Consider the following 26,980-nt stretch of genomic DNA (forward strand, 5'->3'; position numbering starts at 1 on the left):
CCCCCAGCCACCAGGGCTTGGCTCACTTCAAAGGGTGATAACTCCACCCCCCAGCCACCAGGGCTTGACTCACTTAAAACTCCACACCCCAGCCACCATGGCTTGACTCACTTCAAAGGGTGATAACTCCACACCCCAGCCATCAGGGCTTGACTCACTTCAAAGGGTGACAACTCCACCCCCAGCCACCAGGGCTTGGCTCACTTCAAAGGGTGATAACTTCACACCCCAGCCATCAGGGCTTCACTCACTTCAAAGGGTGACAATTCCACACACCAGCCCCCAGGGCTTGACTCACTTCAAACTACACACACCAGCCACCAGGGCTTGACTCAGTTCAAAGGGTGATATCTCCACACCCAGCACCTAGGGCTTGACTCACTTCAAAGGCTGATACCTCCACACCCAGCTACCAGGGCTTGACTCACTTCAAAAGGTGATAACTCCACACCCAGTCACCAGGGCTTGACTCACTTCAAAGGGTGATAACTCCACCCCCCAACCACTAGGGCTTGAATCACTTCAAAGGGTGATAACTTCACACCCCAGCCACCAGGGCTTGACTCACTTTAAAGGGTGATAACTCCACCCCCCAGCCACCAGGGCTTGACTCACTTCAAAGGGTGATAACTTCACACCCCAGCCACCAGGGCTTGACTCACTTCAAAGGGTGACAATTCCACACACCAGCCCCCAGGGCTTGACTCACTTCAAACTACACACACCAGCCACCAGGGCTTGACTCACTTCAAAGGGTGATATCTCCACACCCAGCACCTAGGGCTTGACTCACTTCAAAGGGTGATAACTTCACACCCCAGCCACCAGGGCTTGACTCACTTCCAAGGGTGACAATTCCACACACCAGCCCCCAGGGCTTGACTCACTTCAAAGGGTGATAACTCCACACCCAGCCACCAGGGCTTGATTCACTTCAAAGGGTGATAACTCCACCCCCCAGCCACCAGGGCTTGACTCACTTCAACGAGTGATAACTCCAACCCAGCCAACAGGGCTTGACTCACTTCAAAGGGTGATAACTCCACCCCCCAGCCACCAGGGCTTGGCTCACTTCAAAGGGTGATAACTCCACCCCCCAGCCACCAGGGCTTGACTCACTTAAAACTCCACACCCCAGCCACCAGGGCTTTACTCACTTCAAAGGGTGATAACTCCACACCCCAGCCACCAGGGCTTGACTCACTTCAAAGGGTGACAACTCCACCCCCCAGCCACCAGGGCTTGGCTCACTTCAAAGGGTGACAAATCCACCCGCCAGCCACCAGGGCTTGACTCACTTCAAAGGGTGATAACTTCACACCCCAGCCACCAGGGCTTGACTCACTTCAAAGGGTGACAACTCCACACACCAGCCCCCGGGGCTTGACTCATTTCAAACTACACACACCAGCCACCAGGGCTTGACTCACTTCAAAGGGTGATATCTCCACACCCAGCCCCTAGGGCTTGACTCACTTCAAAGGCTGATACCTCCACACCCAGCAACCAGGGCTTGACTCACTTCAAAAGGTGATAACTCCACACCCAGCCACCAGGGCTTGACTCACTTCAAAGGGTGATAACTCCACCCCCTAGCCACCAGGGCTTGACTCACTTCAAAGGGTGATAACTCCAACCCAGCCACCAGGGCTTGACTCACTTCAAAGGGTGATAACTCCACACCCCAGCCACCAGGGCTTGACTCACTTCAAAGGGTGATAACTCCACCCCCTAGCCACCAGGGCTTGACTCACTTCAAAGGGTGATAACTCCAACCCAGCCACCAGGGCTTGACTCACTTCAAAGGGTGATAACTCCACACCCCAGCCACCAGGGCTTGACTCACTTCAAAGGGTGATAACTCCACCCCCCAGCCACCCGGGCTTGGCTCACTTCAAAGGGTGACAAATCCACCCCCCAGGCACCAGGGCGTGACTCACTTCAAAGGGTGATAACTTCACACCCCAGGGCTTGACTCACTTCAAAGGGTGATATCTCCACAACCAGCCCCTAGGGATTGACTCACTTCAAAGGCTGACACCTCCACACCCAGCCACCAGGGCTTGACTCACTTCAAAGGGTGATAACTACACACCCAGCCACCAGGGCTTGACTCACTTCAAAGGGTGACAAATCCACACACCAGCCCCCAGGGCTTGACTCACTTCAAAGGGTGACAAATCCACCCCTCAGCCACCAGGGCTTGACTCACTTCAAAGGGTGACAACTCCACCCCCCAGCCACCAGGGATTGACTCACTTCAAACTCCACACACCAGCCACCAGGGCTTGACTCACTTCAAACTCCACACACCAGTCACCAGGGCCTGACTCAATTCAAAGGGTGATAACTCCACACCCCAGCCACCAGGGCTTGACTCACTTCAAAGGGTGACAACTCCACCCCCCAGCCACCAGGGCTTGACTCACTTCAAAGGGTGACAAATCCACCCCCCAGCTACCAGGGCTTGACTCACTTCAAACTCCAAACACCAGCCACCTGGGCTTGACTCACTTCAAAGGGTGATAACTTCACACCTCAGCCACCAGGGCTTGACTCACTTCAAAGGGTGACAATTCCACACACCAGCCCCCAGGGCTTGACTCACTTCAAAGGGTGATAACTCCACACCCAGCCACCAGGGCTTGATTCACTTCAAAGGGTGATAACTCCACCCCCCAGCCACCAGGGCTTGGCTCACTTCAAAGAGTGATAACTCAAACCCAGCCAACAGGGCTTGACTCACTTCAAAGGGTGATAATTCCACCCCCCAGCCACCAGGGCTTGGCTCACTTCAAAGGGTGATAACTCCACCCCCCAGCCACCAGGGCTTGACTCACTTAAAACTCCACACCCCAGCCACCATGGCTTGACTCACTTCAAAGGGTGATAACTCCACACCCCAGCCACCAGGGCTTGACTCACTTCAAAGGGTGACAACTCCACCCCCCAGCCACCAGGGCTTGGCTTACTTCAAAGGGTGATAACTTCACACCCCAGCCATCAGGGCTTCACTCACTTCAAAGGGTGACAATTCCACACACCAGCCCCCAGGGCTTGACTCACTTCAAACTACACACACCAGCCACCAGGGCTTGACTCAGTTCAAAGGGTGATATCTCCACACCCAGCACCTAGGGCTTGACTCACTTCAAAGGCTGATACCTCCACACCCAGCTACCAGGGCTTGACTCACTTCAAAAGGTGATAACTCCACACCCAGCCACCAGAGCTTGACTCACTTCAAAGGGTGATAACTCCACCCCCCAACCACTAGGGCTTGAATCACTTCAAAGGGTGATAACTTCACACCCCAGCCACCAGGGCTTGACTCACTTTAAAGGGTGATAACTCCACCCCCCAGCCACCAGGGCTTGACTCACTTCAAAGGGTGATAACTTCACACCCCAGCCACCAGGGCTTGACTCACTTCAAAGGGTGACAATTCCACACACCAGCCCCCAGGGCTTGACTCACTTCAAACTACACACACCAGCCACCACGGCTTGACTCACTTCAAAGGGTGATATCTCCACACCCAGCACCTAGGGCTTGACTCACTTCAAAGGGTGATAACTTCACACCCCAGCCACCAGGGCTTGACTCACTTCAAAGGGTGACAATTCCACACACCAGCCCCCAGGGCTTGACTCACTTCAAAGGGTGATAACTCCACACCCAGCCACCAGGGCTTGATTCACTTCAAAGGGTGATAACTCCACCCCCCAGCCACCAGGGCTTGACTCACTTCAAAGAGTGATAACTCCAACCCAGCCAACAGGGCTTGACTCACTTCAAAGGGTGATAACTCTACCCCCCAGCCACCAGGGCTTGGCTCACTTCAAAGGGTGATAACTCCACCCCCCAGCCACCAGGGCTTGACTCACTGAAAACTCCACACCCCAGCCACCAGGGCTTGACTCACTTCAAAGGGTGATAACTCCACACCCTAGCCACCAGGGCTTGACTCACTTCAAAGGGTGACAACTCCACACCCCAGCCACCAGGGCTTGGCTCACTTCAAAGGGTGACAAATCCACCCGCCAGCCACCAGGGCTTGACTCACTTCAAAGGGTGATAACTTCACACCCCAGCCACCAGGGCTTGCCTCACTTCAAAGGGTGACAACTCCACACACCAGCCCCCGGGGCTTGACTCACTTCAAACTACACACACCAGCCACCAGGGCTTGACTCACTTCAAAGGGTGATATCTCCACACCCAGCCCCTAGGGCTTGACTCACTTCAAAGGCTGATACCTCCACACCCAGCTACCAGGGCTTGACTCACTTCAAAAGGTGATAACTCCACACCCAGCCACCAGGGCTTGACTCACTTCAAAGGTTGATAACTCCACCCCAGAGCCACCAGGGCTTGACTCACTTCAAAGGGTGATAACTCCAACCCAGGCACCAGGGCTTGACTCACTTCAAAGGGTGATAACTCCACACCCCAGCCACCAGGGCTTGACTCACTTCAAACTCCACACACCAGCCATCAGGGCTTGACTCACTTCAAAGGGTGATAACTTCACACCCAGCCACCAGGGCTTGACTCACTTCAAAGGGTGATAACTCCACACCCCAGCAACAAGGGCTTGACTCACTTCAAACTCCACACAACAGCCACCAGGGCTTGACTCACTTCAAACTCCACACACCAGTCACCAGGGCTTGACTCACTTCAAAGGGTGACAATTCCACACACCAGCCCCCAGTGCTTGACTCACTTCAAAGGGTGACAACTCCACCCCCCAGCCACTAGGGCTTGACTCATTTCAAACTACACACACCAGCCACCAGGGCTTGACTCACTTCAAACTCCACACACCAGTCACCAGGGCCTGACTCAATTCAAAGGGTGACAATTCCACACACCAGCCCCCAGGGCATGACTCACTTCAAAGCGTGACAAATCCACCCCTCAGCCACCAGGGCTTGACTCACTTCAAAGGGTGACAACTCCACCCCCCAGCCACCAGGGCTTGACTCACTTCAAACTCCACACACCAGCCACCAGGGCTTGACTAATTTCAAAGGGTGATAACTTCACACCCAGCCACCAGGGCTTGACTCACTTCAAACTCCACACACCAGCCACCAGGGCTTGACTCACTTCAAACTCCACACACCAACCACCAAGGCTTGACTCACTTCAAAGGGTGACAACTCCACACCCAGCCACCAGGGCTTGACTCACTTCAAAGGGTGATAACTCCACACCCAGCCCCCAGGGCTTGACTCACTTCAAAGACTGGTACCTCCACATCCAGCCACCAGGGTTTGACCCACTTCAAAGGGTGATAACTCCAACCCAGCCAACAGGGCTTGACTCACTTCAAAGGGTGATAACTCCACACCCCAACCACCAGAGCTTGACTCACTTCAAAAGGTGATAACTCCACACCCAGCCACCAGGGCTTGACTCACTTCAAAGGTTGATAACTCCACCCCAGAGCCACCAGGGCTTGACTCACTTCAAAGGGTGATAACTCCAACCCAGGCACCAGGGCTTGACTCACTTCAAAGGGTGATAACTCCACACCCCAGCCACCAGGGCTTGACTCACTTCAAACTCCACACACCAGCCATCAGGGCTTGACTCACTTCAAAGGGTGATAACTTCACACCCAGCCACCAGGGCTTGACTCACTTCAAAGGGTGATAACTCCACACCCCAGCAACAAGGGCTTGACTCACTTCAAACTCCACACAACAGCCACCAGGGCTTGACTCACTTCAAACTCCACACACCAGTCACCAGGGCTTGACTCACTTCAAAGGGTGACAATTCCACACACCAGCCCCCAGTGCTTGACTCACTTCAAAGGGTGACAACTCCACCCCCCAGCCACTAGGGCTTGACTCATTTCAAACTACACACACCAGCCACCAGGGCTTGACTCACTTCAAACTCCACACACCAGTCACCAGGGCCTGACTCAATTCAAAGGGTGACAATTCCACACACCAGCCCCCAGGGCATGACTCACTTCAAAGCGTGACAAATCCACCCCTCAGCCACCAGGGCTTGACTCACTTCAAAGGGTGACAACTCCACCCCCCAGCCACCAGGGCTTGACTCACTTCAAACTCCACACACCAGCCACCAGGGCTTGACTAATTTCAAAGGGTGATAACTTCACACCCAGCCACCAGGGCTTGACTCACTTCAAACTCCACACACCAGCCACCAGGGCTTGACTCACTTCAAACTCCACACACCAACCACCAAGGCTTGACTCACTTCAAAGGGTGACAACTCCACACCCAGCCACCAGGGCTTGACTCACTTCAAAGGGTGATAACTCCACACCCAGCCCCCAGGGCTTGACTCACTTCAAAGACTGGTACCTCCACATCCAGCCACCAGGGTTTGACCCACTTCAAAGGGTGATAACTCCAACCCAGCCAACAGGGCTTGACTCACTTCAAAGGGTGATAACTCCACACCCCAACCACCAGAGCTTGACTCACTTCAAACTCCACACCCCAGCCACCAGGGCTTGACTCACTTCAAAGGCTGACACCTCCACACCCAGCCACCAGGGCTTGACTCACTTCAAAGGGTGATAACTACACACCCAGCCACCAGGGCTTGACTCACTTCAAAGGGTGACAAATCCACACACCAGCCCCCAGGGCTTGACTCACTTCAAAGGGTGACAAATCCACCCCTCAGCCACCAGGGCTTGACTCACTTCAAAGGGTGACAACTCCACCCCCCAGCCACCAGGGCGTGACTCACTTCAAACTCCACACACCAGCCACCAGGCCTTGACTCACTTCAAACTCCACACACCAGTCACCAGGGCCTGACTCAATTCAAAGGGTGATAACTCCACACCCCAGCCACCAGGGCTTGACTCACTTCAAAGGGATAACAACTCCACCCCCTAGCCACCAGGGCTTGACTCACTTCAAAGGGTGACAAATCCACCCCCCAGCTACCACGGCTTGACTCACTTCAAACTCCAAACACCAGCCATCAGGGCTTGACTCACTTCAAAGGGTGATAACTTCACACCCCAGCCACCAGGGCTTGACTCACTTCAAAGGGTGAAAACTCCACCCCCCAGCCACCCGGGCTTGGCTCACTTCAAAGGGTGACAAATCCACCCCCCAGCCACCAGGGCTTGACTCACTTCAAAGGGTGATAACTCCACACCCAGCCACCAGGGCTTGATTCACTTCAAAGGGTGATAACTCCACCCCCCAGCCACCAGGGCTTGACTCACTTCAAAGAGTGATAACTCCAACCCAGCCAACAGGGCTTGACTCACTTCAAAGGGTGATAACTCCACCCCCCAGCCACCAGGGCTTGGCTCACTTCAAAGGGTGATAACTCCACCCCCAAGCCACCAGGGCTTGACTCACTTAAAACTCCACACCCCAGCCACCAGGGCTTCACTCACTTCAAAGGGTGATAACTCCACACCCCAGCCACCAGGGCTTGACTCACTTCAAAGGGTGACAACTCCACCCCCCAGCCACCAGGGCTTGGCTCACTTCAAAGGGTGACAAATCCACCCGCCAGCCACCAGGGCTTGACTCACTTCAAAGGGTGATAACTTCACACCCCAGCCACCAGGGCTTGCCTCACTTCAAAGGGTGACAACTCCACACACCAGCCCCCGGGGCTTGACTCACTTCAAACTACACACACCAGCCACCAGGGCTTGACTCACTTCAAAGGGTGATATCTCCACACCCAGCCCCTAGGGCTTGACTCACTTCAAAGGCTGATACCTCCACACCCAGCTACCAGGGCTTGACTCACTTCAAAAAGTGATAACTCCACACCCAGCCACCAGGGCTTGACTCACTTCAAAGGGTGACAAATCCACCCCCCAGCCACCAGGGCTTGACTCACTTCAAAGGGTGATAACTTCACACCCCAGGCCCCAGGGCTTGACTCACTTCAAAGGGTGATATCTCCACAACCAGCCCCTATGGATTGACTCACTTCAAAGGCTGACACCTCCACACCCAGCCACCAGGGCTTGACTCACTTCAAAGGGTGATAACTACACACCCTGCCACCAGGGCTTGACTCACTTCAAAGGGTGACAAATCCACCCCTCAGCCACCACGGCTTGACTCACTTCAAAGGGTGACAACTCCACCCCCCAGCCACCAGGGCTTGACTCACTTCAAACTCCACACACCAGCCACCAGGGCTTGACTCACTTCAAACTCCACACACCAGTCACCAGGGCCTGACTCAATTCAAAGGGTGATAACTCCACACCCCAGCCACCAGGGCTTGACTCACTTCAAAGGGTGACAACTCCACCCCCCAGCCACCAGGGCTTGACTCACTTCAAAGGGTGACAAATCCACCCCCCAGCTACCAGGGCTTGACTCACTTCAAACTCCAAACACCAGCCACCTGGGCTTGACTCACTTCAAAGGGTGATAACTTCACACCCCAGCCACCAGGGCTTGACTCACTTAAAAGGGTGACAATTCCACACACCAGCCCCCAGGGCTTGACTCACTTCAAAGGGTGATAACTCCACACCCAGCCACCAGGGCTTGATTCACTTCAAAGGGTGATAACTCCACCCCCAGCCACCAGGGCTTGACTCACTTCAAAGAGTGATAACTCCAACCCAGCCAACAGGGCTTGACTCACTTCAAAGGGTGATAACTCCACCCCCCAGCCACTAGGGCTTGGCTCACTTCAAAGGGTGATAACTCCACCCCCCAGCCACCAAGGCTTGACTCACTTAAAACTCCACACCCCAGCCACCATGGCTTGACTCACTTCAAAGGGTGATAACTCCACACCCCAGCCACCAGGGCTTGACTCACTTCAAAGGGTGACAACTCCACCCCCCAGCCACCAGGGCTTGGCTCACTTCAAAGGGTGATAACTTCACACCCCAGCCATCAGGGCTTCACTCACTTCAAAGGGTGACAATTCCACACACCAGCCCCCAGGGCTTGACTCACTTCAAACTACACACACCAGCCACCAGGGCTTGACTCAGTTCAAAGGGTGATATCTCCACACCCAGCACCTAGGGCTTGACTCACTTCAAAGGCTGATACCTCCACAACCAGCTACCAGGGCTTGACTCACTTCAAAAGGTGATAACTCCACACCCAGCCACCAGGGCTTGACTAACTTCAAAGGGTGATAACTCCACCCCCCAACCACTAGGGCTTGAATCACTTCAAAGGGTGATAACTTCACACCCCAGCCACCAGGGCTTGACTCACTTTAAAGGGTGATAACTCCACCCCCCAGCCACCAGGGCTTGACTCACTTCAAAGGGTGATAACTTCACACCCCAGCCACCAGGGCTTGACTCACTTCAAAGGGTGACAATTCCACACACCAGCCCCCAGGGCTTGACTCACTTCAAACTACACACACCAGCCACCAGGGCTTGACTCACTTCAAAGGGTGATATCTCCACACCCAGCACCTAGGGCTTGACTCACTTCAAAGGGTGATAACTTCACACCCCAGCCACCAGGGCTTGACTCACTTCAAAGGGTGATAACTCCAACCCAGCCACCAGGGCTTGACTCACTTCAAAGGGTGATAACTCCACACCCCAGCCACCAGGGCTTGACTCACTTCAAACTCCACACACCAGCCATCAGGGCTTGACTCACTTCAAAGGGTGATAACTTCACACCCAGCCACCAGGGCTTGACTCACTTCAAAGGGTGATAACTCCACACCCCAGCAACAAGGTCTTGACTCACTTCAAACTCCACACAACAGCCACCAGGGCTTGACTCACTTCAAACTCCACACACCAGTCACCAGGGCTTGACTCACTTCAAAGGGTGACAATTCCACACACCAGCCCCCAGTGCTTGACTCACTTCAAAGGGTGACAACTCCACCCCCCCAGCCACCAGGGCTTGACTCACTTCAAACTCCACACACCAGCCACCAGGGCTTGACTCACTTCAAACTCCACACACCAGTCACCAGGGCCTGACTCAATTCAAAGGGTGACAATTCCACACACCAGCCCCCAGGGCTTGACTCACTTCAAAGGGTGATAACTCCACACCCAGCCACCAGGGCTTGATTCACTTCAAAGGGTGATAACTCCACCCCCCAGCCACCAGGGCTTGACTCACTTCAAAGAGTGATAACTCCAACCCAGCCAACAGGGCTTGACTCACTTCAAAGGGTGATAACTCCACCCCCCAGCTACCAGGGCTTGGCTCACTTCAAAGGGTGATAACTCCACCCCCCAGCCACCAGGGCTTGACTCACTTAAAACTCCACACCCCAGCCACCAGGGCTTGACTCACTTCAAAGGGTGATAACTTCACACCCCAGCCACCAGTGCTTGACTCACTTCAATGGGTGAAAACTCCACCCCCCAGCCACCCGGGCTTGGCTCACTTCAAAGGGTGACAAATCCACTCCCCAGCCACCAGGGCTTGACTCACTTCAAAGGGTGATAACTGCACACCCCAGCCCCCAGGGCTTGACTCACTTCAAAGGGTGATATCTCCACAACCAGCCCCTAGGGATTGACTCACTTCAAAGGCTGACACCTCCACACCCAGCCACCAGGGCTTGACTCACTTCAAAGGGTGATAACTACACACCCAGCCACCAGGGCTTGACTCACTTCAAAGGGTGACAAATCCACACACCAGCCCCCAGGGCTTGACTCACTTCAAAGGGTGACAAATCCACCCCTCAGCCACCAGGGTTTGACTCACTTCAAAGGGTGACAACTCCACCCCCCAGCCACCAGGGCTTGACTCACTTCAAACTCCACACACCAGCCACCAGGGCTTGACTCACTTCAAACTCCACACACCAGTCACCAGGGCCTGACTCAATTCAAAGGGTGATAACTCCACACCCCAGCCACCAGGGCTTGACTCACTTCAAAGGGTGACAACTCCACCCCCCAGCCACCAGGGCTTGACTCACTTCAAAGGGTGACAAATCCACCCCCCAGCTACCAGGGCTTGACTCACTTCAAACTCCAAACACCAGCCACCTGGGCTTGACTCACTTCAAAGGGTGATAACTTCACACCCCAGCCACCAGGGCTTGACTCACTTCAAAGGGTGACAATTCCACACACCAGCCCCCAGGGCTTGACTTACTTCAAAGGGTGATAACTCCACACCCAGCCACCAGGGCTTGATTCACTTCAAAGGGTGAAAACTCCACCCCCAGCCACCAGGGCTTGACTCACTTCAAAGAGTGATAACTCCAACCCAGCCAACAGGGCTTGACTCACTTCAAAGGGTGATAACTCCACCCCCCAGCCACCAGGGCTTGGCTCACTTCAAAGGGTGATAACTCCACCCCCCAGCCACCAAGGCTTGACTCACTTAAAACTCCACACCCCAGCCACCATGGCTTGACTCACTTCAAAGGGTGATAACTCCACAACCCAGCCACCAGGGCTTGACTCACTTCAAAGGGTGACAACTCCACCCCCCAGCCACCAGGGCTTGGCTCACTTCAAAGGGTGATAACTTCACACCCCAGCCATCAGGGCTTCATTCACTTCAACGGGTGACAATTCCACACACCAGCCCCCAGGGCTTGACTCACTTCAAACTACACACACCAGCCACCAGGGCTTGACTCAGTTCAAAGGGTGATATCTCCACACCCAGCACCTAGGGCTTGACTCACTTCAAAGGCTGATACCTCCACACCCAGCTACCAGGGCTTGACTCACTTCAAAAGGTGATAACTCCACACCCAGCCACCAGGGCTTGACTAACTTCAAAGGGTGATAACTCCACCCCCCAACCACTAGGGCTTGAATCACTTCAAAGGGTGATAACTTCACACCCCAGCCACCAGGGCTTGACTCACTTTAAAGGGTGATAACTCCACCCCCCAGCCACCAGGGCTTGACTCACTTCAAAGGGTTATAACTTCACACCCCAGCCACCAGGGCTTGACTCACTTCAAAGGGTGACAATTCCACACACCAGCCCCCAGGGCTTGACTCACTTCAAACTACACACACCAGCCACCAGGGCTTGACTCACTTCAAAGGGTGATATCTCCACACCCAGCACCTAGGGCTTGACTCACTTCAAAGGGTGATAACTTCACACCCCAGCCACCAGGGCTTGACTCACTTCAAAGGGTGATAACTCCACCCCCCAGCCACCAGGGCTTGACTCACTTCAAAGGGTGATAACTTCACACCCCAGCCACCAGGGCTTGACTCACTTCAAAGGGTGACAATTCCACACACCAGCCCCCAGGGCTTGACTCACTTCAAAGTACACACACCAGCCACCAGGGCTTGACTCACTTCAAAGGGTGATATCTCCACACCCAGCACCTAGGGCTTGACTCACTTCAAAGGCTGATACTTCCACACCCAGCTACCAGGGCTTGACTCACTTCAAAAGGTGATAACTCCACACCCAGCTACCAGGGCTTGACTCACTTCAAAAGGTGATAACTCCACACCCAGCCACCAGGGCTTGACTCACTTCAAAGGGTGATAACTCCACCCCCCAGCCACCAGGGCTTGACTCACTTCAAAGGGTGATAACTCCAACCCAGCCACCAGGGCTTGACTCACTTCAAAGGGTGATAACTCCACACCCCAGCCACCAGGGCTTGACTCACTTCAAACTCCACACACCAGCCATCAGGGCTTGACTCACTTCAAAGGGTGATAACTTCACACCCAGCCACCAGGGCTTGACTCACTTCAAAGGGTGATAACTCCACACCCCAGCAACAAGGGCTTGACTCACTTCAAACTCCACACAACAGCCACCAGGGCTTGACTCACTTCAAACTCCACACACCAGTCACCAGGGCTTGACTCACTTCAAAGGGTGACAATTCCACACACCAGCCCCCAGTGCTTGACTCACTTCAAAGGGTGACAACTCCACCCCCCCAGCCACCAGGGCTTGACTCACTTCAAACTCCACACACCAGCCACCAGGGCTTGACTCACTTCAAACTCCACACACCAGTCACCAGGGCCTGACTCAATTAAAAGGGTGACAATTCCACACACCAGCCCCCAGGGCTTGCCTCACTTCAAAGGGTGACAAATCCACCCCTCAGCCACCAGGGCTTGACTCACTTCAAAGGGTGACAACTCCACCCCCCAGCCACCAGGGCTTGACTCACTTCAAACTCCACACACCAGCCACCAGGGCTTGACTAATTTCAAAGGGTGATAACTTCACACCCAGCCACCAGGGCTTGACTCACTTCAAACTCCACACACCACCCACCAGGGCTTGACTCACTTCAAACTCCACACACCAGCCACCAGGGCTTGACTCACTTCAAAGGGTGATATCTCCACACCCAGCCCCCAGGGCTTGACTCACTTCAAAGTCTGGTACCTCCACACCCAGCCACCAGGGCTTGACCCACTTCAAAGGGTAACAACTCCACACCCGAGCCACCAGGGCTTGACTCACTTCAAAGGGTGATAACTTCACACCCAGCCACCAGGGCTTGACTCACTTCAAAGGGTGATAACTCCACACCCCAGCAACAAGGGCTTGACTCACTTCAAACTCCACACAACAGCCACCAGGGCTTGACTCACTTCAAACTCCACACACCAGTCACCAGGGCTTGACTCACTTCAAAGGGTGACAATTCCACACACCAGCCCCCAGTGCTTGACTCACTTCAAAGGGTGACAACTCCACCCCCCAGCCACCAGGGCTTGACTCACTTCAAACTCCACACACCAGCCACCAGGGCTTGACTCACTTCAAACTCCACACACCAGCCATCAGTGCTTGACTCACTTCAAAGGGTGATATCTCCACACCCAGCCCCCAGGGCTTGACTTACTTTAAAGACTGGTACCTCCACACCCAGCCACCTGGGCTTGACCCACTTCAAAGGGTGACAACTCCACACCCCAGCCACCAGGGCTTGACTCACTTCAAAGGGTGATAACTCCAACCCAGCCAACAGGGCTTGACTCACTTCAAAGGGTGATAACTCCACACCCCAGCCACCAGGGCTTCGACTCACTTCAAACTCCACACCCCAGCCACCAGGGCTTGACTCACTTCAAAGGGTGATAACTCCACACCCCAGCCACCAGGGCTTGACTCACTTCAAACTTCACACCCAGCCACCAGGGCTTGACTCACTTCAAAGGGTGATAACTCCACACCCCAGCAACAAGGGCTTGACTCACTTCAAACTCCACACACCAGCCACCAGGGCTTGACTCACTTAAAACTCCACACACCAGCCACCAGGGCTAGACTGACTTCAAAGGGTGACAATTCCACACACCAGCCCCCAGGGCTTGACTCACTTCAAAGGGTGACAAATCCTCCCCTCAGCCACCAGGGCTTGACTCACTTCAAAGGGTGACAACTCCACCCCCCAGCCACCAGGGCTTGACTCACTTCAAACTCCACACACCAGCCACCAGGGCTCGACTCACTTCAAAGGGTGATAACTTCACACCCAGCCACCAGGGCTTGACTCACTTCAAAGGGTGATAACTCCACCCCCCCAGCCACCAGGGCTTGACTCACTTCAAACTCCACACCAGCCACCAGGGCTTGACTCACTTCAAAGGGTGATAACTCCATACCCCAACCACCAGGGCTTGACTCACTTCAAAGGGTGATGTTTCCACACCCAGCCCCCAGGCCTTGACTCACTTCTAAGGCTGATACCTCCACACCCAACCACCAGGGCTTGACTCACTTCAAAGGCTGACAACTCCACACCCAGCCAGCAGGGCTTGACTCACCTCAAAGGGTGATAACTCCACCCCCCAGCAACAAGGGCTTGACTCACTTCAAACTCCACACACCAGCTACCAGGGTTTGACTCACTTCAAAGAGTGATAACTTCAACCCAGACACCAGGGCTTGACTCACTTCAAAGTGTGATAACTCCACACCCCAGCCACCAGGGCTTGACTCACTTCAAACTCCACACCCCAGCCACCAGGGCTTGACTCACTTCAAAGGGTGATAACTCCACACCCCAGCCACCAGGGCTTGACTCAATTCAAAGGGTGACAACTCCACACCCAGCCAGCAGGGCTTGACTCACTTCAAAGGGTGATAACTCCACCCCCCAGCCACCAGGGCTTGACTCACTTCAAAGAGTGATAACTTCAACCCAGCCACCAGGGCTTGACTTACTTCAAAGGGTGATAACTCCACACCCCAGCCACCAGGGCTTGACTCACTTCAAACTCCACACACCAGCCATCAGGGCTTGACTCACTTCAAAGGGTGATAACTTCACACCCAGCCACCAGGGCTTGACTCACTTCAAACTCCACACACCAGCCACCAGGGCTTGACTCACTTCAAACTCCACACACCAGCCACCAGTGCTTGACTCACTTCAAAGGGTGATATCTCCACACCCAGCCCCCAGGGCTTGACTCACTTCAAAGACTGGTACCTCCACACCCAGCCACCAGGGCTTGACCCACTTCAAAGGGTGAAAACTCCACACCCCAGCCACCAGGGCTTGACTCACTTCAAACTCCACACCCCAGCCACCACGGCTTGACTCACTTCAAAGGGTGATAACTCCACACCCCAGCCATCAGGTCTTGACTCACTTCAAAGGGTGAAAACTCCACCCCCCAGCCACCAGGGCTTGGCTCACTTCAAAGGGTGACAAATCCACCCCCCAGCCACCAGGGCTTGACTCACTTTAAAGGGTGATAACTTCACACCCCAGGCACCAGGGCTTGACTCACTTCAAAGGCTGAAAATTCCACACACCAGCCAGCCCCCAGGGCTTGACTCACTTCAAACTTTACACACCAGCCACCAGGGCTTGACTCACTTCAAAGGCTGACACCTCCACACCCAGCCACCAGGGCTTGACTCACTTCAAAGGGTGATAACTACACACCCAGCCAACGGGGCTTGATTCACTTCAAAGGGTGATAACTCCTCACCCCAGCCACCAGGGCTTTACTCACTTCAAACTCCACACACCAGCCATCAGGGCTTGACTCACTTCAAAGGGTGATAACTTCACACAGCAGCCCCCAGGGCTTGACTCACTTCAAAGGGTGATAACTCCACACCCAGCCACCAGGGCTTGATTCACTTCAAAGGGTGATAACTCCACCCCCCAGCCACCAGGGCTTGACTCACTTCAAAGAGTGATAACTCCAACCCAGCCAACAGGGCTTGACTCACTTCAAAGGGTGATAACTCCACCCCCCAGCCACCAGGGCTTGGCTCACTTCAAAGGGTGATAACTCCACCCCCAGCCACCAGGGCTTGACTCACTTCAAAGGGTGATAACTCCACACCCCAGCCACCAGGGCTTGACTCACTTCAAAGGGTGACAACTCCACCCCCCAGCCACCAGGGCTTGGCTCACTTCAAAGGGTGACAAATCCACCCCCCAGCCACCAGGGCTTGCCTCACTTCAAAGGCTGACAACTCCACACCCAGCCAGCAGGGCTTGACTCACCTCAAAGGGTGATAACTCCACCCCCCAGCAACAAGGGCTTGACTCACTTCAAACTCCACACACCAGCTACCAGGGCTTGACTCACTTCAAAGAGTGATAACTGTAACCCAGCCACCAGGGCTTGACTCACTTCAAAGTGTGATAACTCCACACCCCAGCCACCAGGGCTTGACTCACTTCAAACTCCACACCCCAGCCACCAGGGCTTGACTCACTTCAAAGGGTGATAACTCCACACCCCAGCCACCAGGGCTTGACTCAATTCAAAGGGTGACAACTCCACACCCAGCCAGCAGGGCTTGACTCACTTCAAAGGGTGATAACTCCACCCCCCAGCCACCAGGGCTTGACTCACTTCAAAGAGTGATAATTTCAACCCAGCCACCAGGGCTTGACTCACTTCAAAGGGTGATAACTCCACACCCCAGCCACCAGGGCTTGACTCACTTCAAACTCCACACACCAGCCATCAGGGCTTGACTCACTTCAAAGGGTGATAACTTCACACCCAGCCACCAGGGCTTGACTCACTTCAAACTCCACACACCAGCCACCAGGGCTTGACTCACTTCAAACTCCACATACCAGCCACCAGTGCTTGACTCACTTCAAAGGGTGATATCTCCACACCCAGCCCCCAGGGCTTGACTCACTTCAAAGACTGGTACCTCCACACCCAGCCACCAGGGCTTGACCCACTTCAAAGGGCGATAACTCCACACCCCAGCCACCAGGGCTTGACTCACTTCAAACTCCACACCCCAGCCACCAGGGCTTGACTCACTTCAAAGGGTGATAACTCCACACCCCAGCCACCAGGGCTTGACTCACTTCAAAGGGTGAAAACTCCACCCCCCAGCCACCAGGGCTTGGCTCACTTCAAAGGGTGACAAATCCACCGCCCAGCCACCAGGGCTTGACTCACTTCAAAGGGTGATAACTTCACACCCCAGCCACCAGGGCTTGACTCACTTCAAAGGCTGACAATTCCACACACCAGCCAGCCCCCAGGGCTTGACTCACTTCAAACTTTACACACCAGCCACCAGGGCTTGACTCACTTCAACGGGTGATATCTCCACAACCAGCCCCTAGGGCTTGACTCACTTCAAAGGCTGACACCTCCACACCCAGCCACCAGGGCTTGACTCACTTCAAAGGGTGATAACTACACACCCAGCCACCGGGGCTTGATTCACTTCAAAGGGTGATAACTCCTCACCCCAGCCACCAGGGCTTGACTCACTTCAAACTCCACACACCAGCCATCAGGGCTTGACTCACTTCAAAGGGTGATAACTTCACACACCAGCCCCCAGGGCTTGACTCACTTCAAAGGGTGATAACTCCACACCCAGCCACCAGGGCTTGATTCACTTCAAAGGGTGATAACTCCACCCCCCAGCCACCAGGGCTTGATTCACTTCAAAGAGTGATAACTCCAACCCAGCCAACAGGGCTTGACTCACTTCAAAGGGTGATAACTCCACCCCCCAGCCACCAGGGCTTGGCTCACTTCAAAGGGTGATAACTCCACCCCCCAGCCACCAGGGCTTCACTCACTTCAAAGGGTGATAACTCCACACCCCAGTCACCAGGGCTTGGCTCACTTCAAAGGGTGACAAATCCACCCCCCAGCCACCAGGGCTTGACTCACTTCAAAGGGTGGTAACTTCACACCCCAGCCACCAGGGCTTGACTCACTTCAAAGGGTGACAATTCCACACACCAGCCCCCAGGGCTTGACTCACTTCAAACTACACACACCAGCCACCAGGGCTTCACTCACTTCAAAGGGTGATATCTCCACACCCAGCCCCTAGGGCTTGACTCACTTCAAAGGCTGATACCTCCACACCCAGCTACCAGGGCTTGACTCACTTCAAAAGGTGATACCTCCCCACCCAGCCACCAGGGCTTGACTCACTTCAAAGGGTGATAACTCCACCCCCCAGCCACCAGGGCTTGACTCACTTCAAACTCCACACACCAGCCATCAGGGCTTGACTCACTTCAAACTCCACACACCAGCCACCAGGGCTCGACTCACTTCAAAGGGTGATAACTTCACACGCAGCCACAAGGGCTTGACTCACTTCAAAGGGTGATAACTCCACCCCCAGCCACCAGGGCTTGACTCACTTCAAACTCCACACACCAGCCATCAGGGCTTGACTCACTTCAAACTCCACACACCAGCCACCAGGGCTCGACTCACTTCAAAGGGTGATAACTTCACACCCAGCCACAAGGGCTTGACTCACTTCAAAGGGTGATAACTCCACCCCCAGTCACCAGGGCTTGACTCACTTCAACCTCCACACCAGCCACCAGGGCTTGACTCACTTCAAAGGATGATAACGCCACACCCCAACCACCAGGGCTTGACTCACTTCAATGGGTGATGTCTCCACACTCAGCCCCCAGGCCTTGACTCACTTCTAAGGCTGATACCTCCACACCCAGCCACCAGGGCTTGACTCACTTCAAAGGCTGACAACCCCACAGCCAGCCAGCAGGGCTTGACTCACTTCAAAGGGTGATAATTCCACCCCCCAGCCACCAGGGCTTGATTTACTTCAAAGAGTGATAACTTCAACCCAGCCACCAGGGCTTGACTCACTTCAAAGGGTGATTCCTCCACACCCAGCCCCCAGGGCTTGACTCACTTCAAAGACTGGTACCTCCACACCCAGCCACCAGGGCTTGACCCACTTCAAAGGGTGACAACTCCACACCCCAGCCACCAGGGCTTGACTCACTTCAAAGGGTGATAACTCCAACCCAGCCAACAGGGCTTGACTCACTTCAAAGGGTGATAAGTCCACACCCCAGCCACCAGGGCTTGACTCACTTCAAACTCCACACCCCAGCCACCAGGGCTTGACTCACTTCAAAGGGTGATAACTCCACACCCCAGCCACCAGCGCTTGACTCACTTCAAAGGGTGAAAACTCCACCCCCCAGCCACCAGGGCTTGGCTCACTTCAAAGGGTGACAAATCCACCCCCCAGCCACCAGGACTTGACTCACTTCAAAGGGTGATAACTTCACACCCCAGCCACCAGGGTTGACTCACTTAAAAGGGTGACAATTCCACACACCAGCCAGCCCCAGGGCTTGACTCACTTCAAAGGCTACACACCAGCCACCAGGGTTTGACTCACTTCAACGGGTGATATCTCCACAACCAGCCCCTAGGGCTTGACTCAATTCAAGGGCTGACACCTTCACACCCAGCCACCATGGCTTGACTAACTTCAAAGGGTGATAACTACACACCCAGCCACCGGGGCTTGATTCACTTCAAAGGGTGAAAACTCCTCACCCCAGCCACCAGGGCTTGACTCACTTCAAACTCCACACACCAGCCATCAGGGCTTGACTCACTTCAAAGGGTGATAACTTCACACACCAGCCGACCAGGGCTTGACTCACTTCAAACTACACACACCAGCCACCAGGGCTTGACTCACTTCAAAGAGTGATATCTCCACACCCAGCCCCTAGGGCTTGACTCACTTCAAAGCCTGATACCTCCACACCCAGCTACCAGGGCTTGACTCACTTCAAAAGGTGATAACTCCACACCCAGCCACCAGGGCTTGACTCACTTCAAAGGTTGATAACTCCACCCCCCAGCCACCAGGGCTTGACTCACTTCAAAGGGTGATAACTCCAACCCTGCCACCAGGGCTTGACTCACTTCAAAGGGTGATAACTCCATACCCCAGCCACCAGGGCTTGACTCACTTCAAACTCCACACACCAGCCATCAGGGCTTGATTCACTTCAAAGGGTGATAACTTCACACCCAGCCACCAGGGCTTGACTCACTTCAAAGGGTGATAACTCCACACCCCAGCAACAAGTGCTTGACTCACTTCAAACTCCACACAACAGCCACCAGGGCTTGACTCACTTCAAACTCCACACACCAGTCACCAGGGCTTGACTCACTTCAAAGGGCGACAATTCCACACACCAGCCTCCAGTGCTTGACTCACTTCAAAGGGTGACAACTCCACCCCCCAGCCACTAGGGCTTGACTCACTTCAAACTCCACACACCAGCCACCAGGGCTTGACTCACTTCAAAGGGTGATAACTCCATACCCCAGCCACCAGGGCTTGACTCAGTTCAAACTCCACACACCAGCCATCAGGGCTTGACTCACTTCAAAGGGTGATAACTCCAACCCAGCCACCAGGGCTTGGCTCACTTCAAAGGGTGATAACTCCACACCCCAGCCACCAGGGCTTGACTCACTTCAAACTCCACACACCAGCCATCAGGGCTTGACTCACTTCAAACTCCACACACCAGCCACCAGGGCTCGACTCACTTCAAAGGGTGATAACTTCACACCCAGCCACCAGGGCTTGACTCACTTCAAAGGGTGATAACTCCACCCCCAGCCACCAGGGCTTGACTCACTTCAAACTCCACACCAGCCACCAGGGCTTGACTCACTTCAAAGGTTGATAACTCCACACCCCAACCACCAGGGCTTGACTCACTTCAAAAGGTGATGTCTCCACACTCAGCCCCCAGGCCTTTACTCACTTCTAAGGCTGATATCTCCACACCCAGCCACCAGGGCTTGACTCACTTCAAAGGCTGACAACTCCACACCCAGCCAGCAGGGCTTGACTCACTTCAAAGGGTGATAACTCCACCCCCCAGCTACCAGGGCTTGATTCACTTCAAAGAGTGATAACTTCAACCCAGCCACCAGGGCTTGACTCACTTCAAAGGGTGATATCTCCACACCCAGCCCCCAGGGCTTGACTCAGTTCAAAGACTGGTACCTCCACACCCAGCCACCAGGGCTTGACCCACTTCAAAGGGTGACAACTCCACACCCCAGCCACCAGGGCTTGACTCACTTCAAAGGGTGATAACTCCAATCCAGCCAACAGGGCTTGACTCACTTCAAAGGGTGATAACTCCACACCCCAGCCACCAGGGCTTGACTCACTTCAAACTCCACACCCCAGCCACCAGGGCTTGAGTCACTTCAAAGGGTGATAACTCCACACCCCAGCCACCAGGGCTTGACTCACTTCAAAGGGTGAAAACTCCACCCCCCAGTCACCAGGGCTTGGCTCACTTCAAAGGGTGACAAATCCACCCCCCAGCCACCAGGGCTTGACTCACTTCAAAGGGTGATAACTTCACACCCCAGCCACCAGGGCTTAACTCACTTCAAAGGGTGACAATTCCACACACCAGCCAGCCCCCAGGGCTTGACTCACTTCAAACTCTACACACCAGCCACCAGGGCTTGACTCACTTCAGCGGGTGATATCTCCACAACCAGCCCCTAGGGCTTGACTCACTTCAAAGGCTGACACCTCCACACCCAGCTACCAGGGCTTGACTCACTTCAAAGGGTGATAACTACACACCCAGCCACCGGGGCTTGATTCACTTCAAAGGGTGATAACTCCTCACCCCAGCCACCAGGGCTCGACTCACTTCAAACTCCACACACCAGCCATCAGGGCTTGACTCACTTCAATGGGTGATAACTTCACACACCAGCCCCCAGGGCTTGACTCACTTTAAAGGGTGATAACTCCACACCCAGCCACCAGGGCTTGATTCACTTCAAAGGGTGATAACTCCACCCCCCAGCCACCAGGGCTTGACTCACTTCAAAGAGTGATAACTCCAACCCAGCCAACAGGGCTTGACTCACTTCAAAGGGTGATAACTCCACCCCCCAGCCACCAGGGCTTGGCTCACTTCAAAGGGTCATAATTCCACCCCCCAGCCACCAGGGCTTGACTCACTTAAAACTCCACACCCCAGCCACCAGGGCTTGACTCACTTCAAAAGGTGATAACTCTACACCCCAGCCACCAGGGCTTGACTCACTTCAAAGGGTGACAACTCCACCCCCTAGCCACCAGGGCTTGGCTCACTTGAAAGGGTGACAAATCCACCCCCCAGCCACCAGGGCTTGACTCACTTCAAAGGGTGATAACTTCACACCCCAGCCACCAGGGCTTGACTCATTTCAAAGGGTGACAATTCCACACACCAGCCCCCAGGGCTTGACTCACTTCAAACTACACACACCAGCCACCAGGGCTTGACTCACTTCAAAGGGTGATATCTCCACAGCCAGCCCCTAGGGCTTGACTCACTTCAAAGGCTGATACCTCCACACCCAGCTACCAGGGCTTGACTCACTTCAAAAGGTGATAACTCCACACCCAGCCACCAGGGCTTGACTCACTTCAAAGGATGATAACTCCACCCCCCAGCCACCAGGGCTTGACTCACTTCAAAGGGTGATAACTCCAACCCAGCCACCAGGGCTTGACTCACTTCAAAGGGTGATAACTCCACACCCCAGCCACCAGGGCTTGACTTACTTCAAACTCCACACACCAGCCATCAAGGCATGACTCACTTCAAAGGGGGATAACTTCACACCCAGCCACCAGGGCTTGACTCACTTCAAAAGGGTGATAACTCCACACCCCAGCAACAAGGGCTTGACTCACTTCAAACTCCACACAACAGCCACCAGGGCTTGACTCACTTCAAACTCCACACACCAGTCACCAGGGCTTGACTCACTTCTAAGGGTGACAATTCCACACACCAGCCCCCAGTGCTTGACTCACTTCAAAGGGTGACAACTCCACCCCCCAGGCAAGAGGGCTTGACTCACTTCAAACTCCACACACCAGCCACCAGGGCTTGACTCACTTCAAAGGGTGATAACTCCACACCCAGCCATGAGGGCTTGACTCACTTCAAACTCCACACACCAGCCACCAGGGCTTGACCCACTTCAAAGGGTGATAACTTCACACCAAACCACCAGGGCTTGACTCACTTCAAAGGGTGATAACTGCACACCCAGCCACCAGGGCTTGACTCACTTGAAAGGGTGATAACTCCACCCCCCAGCCACCAGGGCTTCACTCACTTCAAAGGGTGATAACTCCACACCCAGCCACCAGGGGTTGACTCTCTTCAAAGGGTGACAACTCCACCCCCCAGCCACCAGGGCTTGACTCACTTCAAAGGGTGATAAATCCACACCCCAGCCACCAGGGCTTGACTCACTTCAAAGGGTGACAACTCCACCCCCCAGCCACCAGGGCTTGACTCACTTTAAAGGGTGACAACTCCACCCCCCAGCAACCAGGGTTTGGCTCACTTCAAAGGGTGATAACTTCACACCCAGCCACCAGGGCTTGACTCACTTCAAAGGGGGATAACTGCACACCCCAGCCACCAGGGCTTGACTCCAAACTCCACACACCAGCCACCAGGGCTTGACTCACTTCAAACTCCACACACCAGCCATCAGGGCTTGACTCACTTCAAAGGGTGATAACTCCAACCCAGCCACCAGGGCTTGACTCACTTCAAAGGGTGATAACTCCACACCCCAGCCACCAGGGCTTGACTCACATTAAACTCCACACACCAGCCATCAGGGCTTGACTCACTTCAAACTCCACACACCAGCCACCAGGGCTCGTCTCACTTCAAAGGGTGATAACTTCACACCCAGCCTCCAGGGCTTGACTCACTTCAAAGGGTGATAACTCCACCCCCCAGCCACCAGGGCTTGACTCACTTCAAACTCCACACCAGCCACCAGGGCTTGACTCACTTCAAAGGTTGATAACTCTACACCCCAACCACCAGGGCTTGACTCACTTCAAAGGGTGATATCTCCACACTCAGCTCCCAGGCATTGACTCACTTCTAAGGCTGATACCTCCACACCCAGCCACCAGGGCTTGACTCACTTCAAAGGCTGACAACTCCACACCCAGCCAGCAGGGCTTGACTCACTTCAAACTCCACACCAGAGACCAGGGCTTGACTCACTTCAAAGGGTGATAACTCCACCCCCCAGCCACCAGGGCTTGATTCACTTCAAAGAGTGATAACTTCAACCCAGCCACCAGGGCTTGACTCACTTCAAACGGTGATAACTCCACACCCCAGCCGCCAGGGCTTGACTCACTTCAAACTCCATACCCCAGCCACCAGGGCTTGACTCACTTCAAAGGGTGATAACTCCACACCCCAGCCACCAGGGCTTGACTCACTTCAAAGGGTGACAACTCCACACCCCAGCCACCAGGGCTTGACTCACTTCAAAGGGTGACAAATCCACCCCCCAGCTAGCAGGGCTTGACTCACTTCAAACTCCAAACACCAGCCACCAGGGCTTGACTCACTTCAAAGGGTGATAACTTCACACCCCAGCCACCAGGGCTTGACTCACTTCAAAGGGTGACAATTCCACACACCAGCCCCCAGGGCTTGACTCACTTCAAAGGGTGATAACTCCACACCCAGCCACCAGGGCTTGATTCACTTCAAAGGGTGATAACTCCACCCCCCAGCCACCAGGGCTTGACTCACTTCAAAGAGTGATAACTCCAACCCAGCCAACAGGGCTTGACTCACTTCAAAGGGTGATAACTCCACCCCCCAGCCACCAGGGCTTGGCTCACTTCAAAGGGTGATAACTCCACCCCCCAGCCACCAGGGCTTGACTCACTTAAAACTCCACACCCCAGCCACCAGGCTTCACTCACTTCAAAGGGTGATAACTCCACACCCCAGCCACCAGGGCTTGACTCACTTCAAAGGGTGACAACTCCACCCCCCAGCCACCAGGGCTTGGCTCACTTCAACGGGTGACAAATCCACCCCCCAGCCACCAGGGCTTGACTCACTTCAAAGGGTGATAACTTCACACCCCAGCCACCAGGGCTTGACTCACTTCAAAGGGTGACAACTCCACACACCAGCCCCCGGGGCTTGACTCACTTCAAACTACACACACCAGCCACCAGGGCTTGACTCACTTCAAAGTGTGATATCTCCACACCCAGCCCCTAGGGCTTGACTCACTTCAAAGGCTGATACCTCCACACCCAGCTACAAGGGCTTGACTCACTTCAAAAGGTGATAACTCCACACCCAGCCACCAGGGCTTGACTCACTTCAAAGGGTGATAACTCCACCCCCTAGCCACCAGGGCTTGACTCACTTCAAATGGTGATAACTCCAACCCAGCCACCAGGGCTTGACTCACTTCAAAGGGTGATAACTCCACACCCCAGCCACCAGGGCTTGACTCACTTCAAACTCCACACACCAGCCATCAAGGCTTGACTCACTTCAAAGGGTGATAACTTCACACCCAGCCACCAGGGCTTGACTCACTTCAAAGGGTGATAACTCCACACCCCAGCAACAAGGGCTTGACTCACTTCAAACTCCACACAACAGCCACCAGGGCTTGACTCACTTCAAACTCCACACACCAGTCACCAGGGCTTGACTCACTTCAAAGGGTGACAATTCCACACACCAGCCCCCAGTGCTTGACTCACTTCAAAGGGTGACAACTCCACCCCCCAGCCACTAGGGCTTGACTCATTTCAAACTCCACACACCAGCCACCAGGGCTTGACTCACTTCAAACTCCACACACCATTCACCAGGGCCTGACTCAATTCAAAGGGTGACAATTCCACACACCAGCCCCCAGGGCATGACTCACTTCAAAGCGTGACAAATCCACCCCTCAGCCACCAGGGCTTGACTCACTTCAAAGGGTGACAACTCCACCCCCCAGCCACCAGGGCTTGACTCACTTCAAACTCCACACACCAGCCACCAGGGCTTGACTAATTTCAAAGGGTGATAACTTCACACCCAGCCACCAGGGCTTGACTCACTTCAAACTCCACACACCAGCCACCAGGGCTTGACTCACTTCAAACTCCACACACCAACCACCAAGGCTTGACTCACTTCAAAGGGTGACAACTCCACACCCAGCCACCAGGGCTTGACTCACTTCAAAGGGTGATAACTCCACACCCAGCCCCCAGGGCTTGACTCACTTCAAAGACTGGTACCTCCACAACCAGCCACCAGGGTTTGACCCACTTCAAAGGGTGATAACTCCAACCCAGCCAACAGGGCTTGACTCACTTCAAAGGGTGATAACTCCACACCCCAACCACCAGAGCTTGACTCACTTCAAACTCCACACCCCAGCCACCAGGGCTTGACTCACTTCAAAGGCTGACACCTCCACACCCAGCCACCAGGGCTTGACTCACTTCAAAGGGTGATAACTACACACCCAGCCACCAGGGCTTGACTCACTTCAAAGTGTGACAAATCCACACACACCAGCCCCCAGGGCTTGACTCACTTCAAAGGGTGACAAATCCACCCCTCAGCCACCAGGGCTTGACTCACTTCAAAGGGTGACAACTCCACCCCCCAGCCACCAGGGCTTGACTCACTTCAAACTCCACACACCAGCCACCAGGCCTTGACTTACTTCAAACTCCACACACCAGTCACCAGGTCCTGACTCAATTCAAAGGGTGATAACTCCACACCCCAGCCACCAGGGCTTGACTCACTTCAAAGGGTGACAACTCCACCCCCCCAGCCACCAGGGCTTGACTCACTTCAAAGGGTGACAAATCCACCCCCCAGCTACCACGGCTTGACTCACTTCAAACTCCAA

The sequence above is a fragment of the Pleurodeles waltl genome, chromosome 3_1, assembly GCF_031143425.1.
Source record: "Pleurodeles waltl isolate 20211129_DDA chromosome 3_1, aPleWal1.hap1.20221129, whole genome shotgun sequence".
In the NCBI taxonomy this organism is placed as follows: Eukaryota; Metazoa; Chordata; class Amphibia; order Caudata; family Salamandridae; genus Pleurodeles; species Pleurodeles waltl.